The 6,731-nt window shown below is 32.9% G+C and overlaps 1 pseudogene; it reads right to left on the reverse strand.

The window, feature by feature from the left end:
- Nucleotides 1-5,488: 5,488 nt before the first annotated feature.
- On the reverse strand, nucleotides 5,489-5,589 carry LOC126004907 (uncharacterized; annotated as a pseudogene).
- Between the last annotated feature and the right edge of the window lie 1,142 nt (nucleotides 5,590-6,731).

Here is a 6,731-nt window from a genome sequence, read left to right on the forward strand (position 1 = left end):
TAAATAGCACTGCAATGAATATATTTGTGTTTCTAGGACATATCACTAGGAGTGGAATAGCTGGATTATATGGGAACTCAATTTCCAGTTGTTGGAAGAATTTCCATATCGTTTTCCATAAAGGCTGAAGAAGATGGCATCCCCATCAGCAGTGAATGAGAGTTTCTTTCTTCTCACATTCCTGCCAGTACTGATTGTTCTTAATCTTTTTTATGTGTCCCAGTTTCTGTGGTGTGAGATGGTACTTCATTGTTGTTTTTATTTGCATCTTTCTAATGATTAGTGATGTGGAGCACTTTTTTACAGGCGTCTTTTGGCCATTTGTATTTCTTTTCTGAGAAGTGTCTGTTCATTTCTTCTTTCTATTTTTTATGGGGTTAGATGTTTTGCTTGTTAAGTTCTGTCAGCATCTTATATATTTTAGATATCATCCCCTTTTCTGATGGTTATTACATGAATAGTTTTTCCCATTCTATTCGTGGCCTTATTATCCTCAAAACTATTTCCTTTGAGGTGCAGAAGCTTCTCAGCTTAATATAGTCTTATATGTTTATCTCTGCTTTCACTAGATTGGAGAGTGCTGTTTCCTCCTTTAAAATGTCTTTAGTCTCAATGTCATGGAGTGTTTTATGTTCGTGTTGTTCTAAATACTTTATGGTTTCAGGTTTGATATCAAGGTCTGTAATCTATTTGGATTTGGCCTTTGTGCAAGGTGTTAGTGTTAGATGGAAGTATGAGTTTTCTTTTTTGACATGTGACTGACCAGTTGTCCAGTACCACTTGCTCCATTTTGCATTTCTTGTCCCTTTATCAAAATTAATTGGTTGTATGTCTGGGAAATGTTCACTGTTTCTTATAACATTTTTTATTATGAAATCTATGTTTGGCCACCCTGTCTTGTGGTTGTTTACTTGAAATATTATCTTCCAACTCGTGACTTTGAGTCATTTTATTATTAAAGCGTGTTTCTTTTAAATAGAAGAAAGATAGATTTAAAGTTCTAATCCATTCTCATTCTCTGTAACTCTTAATTGATGAATTTAATCCATTGGCATTTAATGAGATTATTTTGGAATATTATGCCTTTTTTCTGTAGAAATTTGACATATTTGTAAAATTTGTATTGTTTTGAAGTAACACATTTACTCATTCTTATAAAGATGTTTTTGAGTCTATAAAGTGTCAGAGTTGTTGCTTATCTATGAATTTATTTATTGTTCTTTAAAATATGAACAAAACTCTGCTGATAAAAATATTCTTGTTGAGGAATTCTTTATATTGAGATTTTGGTTTTTTGTTTTTTTTTTTGCTTTTGGGCTAGTTAGGTCTCATTTGATAAAAAGTGCTCTAACATTTGATGCTTATTTGCATGTGCATTCTTCCTTGATCTTACTGATTTTAATATTCTGCTTTTATCATTATGATTGTATGCATGTGCGAGGTAATTTTTCTTTGGGTCTCTTATTAAACACTTAAAATGCCATATTTTTCTCTCTATAAGACATACCTGACCATAAGAGGCATGAGTTTTTAGGAAAACAAGAAAAAATATTTATTCTAAAGCAAATGGTGTACTAAGATATTTAATAAACTATAACAGAATAATATTTCAACTATGTTACATGAAGAGCAGTCAATGTGACATTAAGCATCATTATGACTGTCTTTAACAAATGAAGAGCATTTAAGTTTCGAGTACTCTTATAGTTTTCTGGGAACCCCAAGAACTCTTTATCACTTGAGTCAGAATTTATGAAGTTCATTTTCTCACAATCACTGACATCATTTTCATCTCTATCTTGATATACTATATCATCTTCAGTTCCATCTAAAGCACTGCTAATGCCACATTTTTGGAACAACTATACAGCAATTTTATTCTTTACTGAGTGCCATTATATTTTTACCCATTCACAAAATTGAGTGATAGTGGGTTTCTACATTAGTACAGAAGACATCAGATCATAATTACCAGCCTCCATCCATTTGTTCAACTCTTCTTGCATAAAGATCTTAAATGGTTTGTTGATGGAAACATCAAGAGGTTGCAACTGGCTGGTAAGAACTCCAAGAGTTATGGCTAGATGAGTCTGTACTTCTTTAAAGCACTTCGTTGTATTTCCACTAATAAGTGCTTTAAGCTGGTCAAGCACTAACAAGGTAGAATTTTTCAGGAGCCCTCCAGGATATTTGGACCACACTTTCAACACATATTATTATTCCATTTTGTCCATTCATCTCGTCTTATGAATCACTTCTTTTGGAAATATTTTCCTTTTGGAGATTAACATGGGTGGCAATTTGGTGCCATCTGCACAGCAGATGTAATAAAGCAGTGTAATAACTTTTCTAATGTCCTGAAATTTTGACTGTGATGATCTTGACACCTTTCAAATCAATAGTCCTACCAGATCACACAGCAAAGGTTAATGGGAGTTTAGCCATATTTCCATTCTGGCTAGTTTTGAAAGCATTTTTCCTCCTAACATCAAGTACAAATTTGTGAAAAGATAGAATCTTAGAATCATATTTTTGACATTTTTTTTTTTGCTCAATTCTAGTTTGTGTGAGTATAGCAAGGCCGCATTGCTTCATAAATCTGTAGCACCATCAAAGTGATCCAGTAAAATCTTGAATGCCTTTAGCAATGTGTTTGGTTACATAGATGACCATTTTTGTAGAGACTGAGAAGCCATTATTTTAGAATGGATGTGTAATCCATTCTTTCATGTTCACGTCTAGTTGTGGATACTAGACTGTATGCCCACAAAGTGTGCTTACTTTTATCTGCATTTTACAACTGATCCTCTTGTTTCTTCCATTCTCTTACCACTTTTTTCAGTTTGAGACAACCCAAAATGTCTCTCTGCTGCTACTTCCATGGTCCTTAGTATATTTTACTATCTCCAGTTTAAAAGAAAAAAAATTTTTTGTTTTTGGGTCACACCCACCGGTGCTCAAGAGTTACTCCTGGTTTTGCAATTAGAAATAGCTCCTGACAGGCCTAAGGGACCATATGGAATTCCGGGATTCAAAAGACCGTCAATCTTGGACCACCATCCATCCTGGATTGAATACTTGCAAGGCAAACTCCCTACCCCTGACTCTCTGGCCCCTTATAGGTTAGTCTTTTCTGCTTTATCATCCTTATATGTAGAATTAGGTAATATTTTTCTATCAGAAAATACAGTAATAAAAAATGTCAGGAATGTGTATCAAATGTTTACCACTGAGTGCTATTTGCATTATCATGGAGTACATGTTATCAGTAAGCATTGTCTTAATTCAATCAAAAAACCACATTCCTGTGCCTCGAAGTAAACAGAATTGCAGTCATGTTAACTGCTGTGGACCACCATATTGTAAATATACAGTGGCTTCACAAACAGACTAATCCTAACCCGTCTTCTTATAGAGATGGCAAACTCCGCGACAAGCAGGGAGGGACTGATTCTTTCACTTTGCTAACCTATCTTTCAGGTAGAAAGAAACTGCTAGAATAAAAGAGAAAGTGATCTGAAAAAATAGTCAAACACAAACATACAACAATTACGATAAAAAATTTATTTTTAACCACTTAACCCCAGTAGTAGATGCTCCCTTAATGACCAGGCCTCTTTAAGAGATTTTGCAGTCTATGATAGCAAATATTATCCTCATTGAAGAAAAATTAAAAGCCTTTCCTCTAAATCATTTAAACCATATTGCATTTTGGGATAAATCTTACTTGCTCATTGTTCAGGCATTTAATGCATATTTGGGATGTATATGGTAGTATATTTTCAATGATCTTTTCATCTCTTTTTATTGAGGGGTTTGGCCTGTAATTATTTGTGATATCTCTATATGGTTTTGATTTCGGGTTATGTTTGCTTCATAGAGACTGAGAGTATTTATGAGAATTTAGTTTCCTGAAAGGTCCTGAAAAGTTTTAGAAGTAGGTCTTTATAGGTTTAAAAGAATTAACTAGGAGACCTGGAATTTTAGATTACCCAGTTGGTTTTTTCGAAAATGATAGGTCTGTTCAGCATTCCTTATATTCTTAGTTCTGACTTGGGAAGTTTAAGTAGTCTAGGAGATTATACATTTCTTCTTGATTACCTATTGCATTCTCAAAGTAATCTCTGATGATCCTTTAAATTTCTGTTATGTCTGTGTGATATACCCTTTTGATTTCTTTGACATAAAAATTCTTAATTCAATCTCTAATGATCCTTTGTATTTCTGTTAAGTCTGTTGTGATTTCCCTTTTGATTCTTAATTTATGTTATTAGGGTTCTCTCTCAGTATTAATAGTGTTTTATAAATCTTGTTTATGTTTTTAAAGAACAAGTTATTTGTCTATTGACATTTTTAATTTGTCTTTTGTTTTTATCAGTTAATTATTTTATTCTCTACATTTTATTATGACATTTCTCCTGCCTGCCTTGTATCCTTTTTGATAATCAGTTTCTGAGTTGTTATTATGTGGATACTTTCTTCCTTTTCGATGAATGCTTGAATAGCTAATAATTTTTTATAAGCAATGATTTGCTGACTCTCATGGTATATGGTAGATCACATCCTCATTCTCATTTGTTTCCAAGAACAAATATATATATTTGGAATCCCAGGGGATTGAATTGAAGTCCGTCAAAAGCTAGCATGCACAAGGCAGATGTCTTATCACTTGTGCCACCACTCTGGCCCCTGTTTCCAGGAATCTTTTGATTTTTTCTCTGACCCATTCAGTTTTCAATAATGATATATTTAGTTTCCATGTATTTTCATTATATTTCCTTTTATGTTATTAGCTTTTATTTCCTTGCACAGAAAATTGTACCAACTAAAAAAATAGCTGGAATAATTTCTGTACCCTTAATGTAGTGGAGGTATGTGGTCTATTCTGGTGAATGTCCCATGTGCACTAGAGAAAACTGTGAATAGGTCTTTGGTGGCCTGATGAAAAATCGCACACATGTCCCCTCTCTTCCAAAGCTTCCTTTAGAGCAAGTATTTCCTTGTTTATTTTTAGCCTAAGTGGCATACATTGTTGACATTTCCAAATACTATTGTGTTGCTATCAATGTCTTCTTTCAATTCTATTAGTGTTTTATTAATCATTTTGCTGGTCCTTGACAGGTTCATATACCTTTATATATGTGAGTTTTTCATTGCGTACATTTTCCTTGACTATTAAGAAATGATTGTTATATCTCTTATAATCCTTTGAGCCCAAAGTCTATGTCATGTAATTCTAAAAAGTTCACACTTGCTTTCTCAAGTGTTTTTCTTGAATACTTGTTATTCAACCTTGAACTTAGAGTTTGTGTTTGCTCTATCTGTTCAAACATTTTTTTTTGAAGGCAGCAGAATTTTGGATTCAATTTTCTAATACACCCTGCAACTCTGTGTTTCTAAATTGGTGCATTCAGCCCATTGACACTGAGAGATATTGTCATGGAGATTTGAGTCACTATCAATAGCAGTTTGGTGTGTTTGTTGAATTAAAAATATAAAATCCCTCACTATTTTACTTGACATCCATTTTCAGGGGCTTTTATAATCTTCTTTGTATAATTCAAATTGTAGTAACCAAAGTGAGTGTGAGAGACACCTTTTTTAAGCCTGGTTGAAGAAAATTTGGGTCTTCTGAGTTCAGTGTATTTAGCTATTTTTTTTTACTAGTACTATTCAGGTATTTTGAGTCTGGGTGCATGTATTTTTAATCTCCATAAAGTTCTCAATGAATATTTCTTTAATATATTTTCATTAAAATTGCTCTCCTGGGTCTCTGATAGTTACCTGATTTTTTTTTTGTTCCCTTCGAATACAACCTACAGTGTGATTTTCTGCTATCCATTTAGTTTTGAGTCATTTATTTATCATCTATTTTTATTTGAAATTTTCTGCTTCTAAACTTCAAACTTACCATTTTTTTAATCTCAGCTACTGTAACTGCTGCTGATAACTTTCAGTGGTTTTTCTTTTCACCTACCAAATTATTTAGTTCTGTAGTTTCTGCTTGTAGTTTTCTCATTTATTATCTCATATTCTTTTGTATTTTAATGGTTATCTGTTCCATTGCTTCTGTGAACTTAAGCATCCTCAATGTTTCTTTTCTAAAGTCTCTATCAGAGAGGTTACATGGCTATGCATTACTTTTTGAGTATTCATAGCTATTAATTTTTTAATACTAAGCATGACTGAGTTCTGCATTGTTTTCTCTTTATTACTTTTACATCATGGAAGTAGTTATTGTGTGTTGTTATGTGGATAGTTGTGATGGGGATAGGTAACTATAATTAAAATTTCATTGAATGATTTCTGTGATATATAAAGAAGTAAAGAAACCCGAGTGGCAAGTGCCCTTCAAAGAGGTATTAACTAGAAGGTGAAGTAGCAAATTCTACATGCAATTTTCTGGCTACTTCAGAGATGTTCTGAATTCATAAGACCTTGCATGGAGCCTTCTTGGCTTACCTGAATTCTTTTGATCTAGAAATGTTGGACAGCTCTATCTAAATGTACAACCATGTATTTTTTGTATTATTTTAATTTCACTCATTATAACCTTTATACATAGAACAAGGATTTTCTTAACTGAGTGTCTCCTTTCTGTTTCCATATCTGAGTTGGAAATATTGGTCTCCTGTCCTTAAAGTAAACATCTGTCTGCATAGTTTCTATAGAGTAAAATATTAAAATATGTTTAAATAAGGTTTTAGTTGAATTGTCATGAGATACACAGT

The sequence above is a fragment of the Suncus etruscus genome, chromosome 3 (genome assembly GCF_024139225.1).
Source record: "Suncus etruscus isolate mSunEtr1 chromosome 3, mSunEtr1.pri.cur, whole genome shotgun sequence".
Lineage (NCBI taxonomy): Eukaryota > Metazoa > Chordata > Mammalia > Eulipotyphla > Soricidae > Suncus > Suncus etruscus.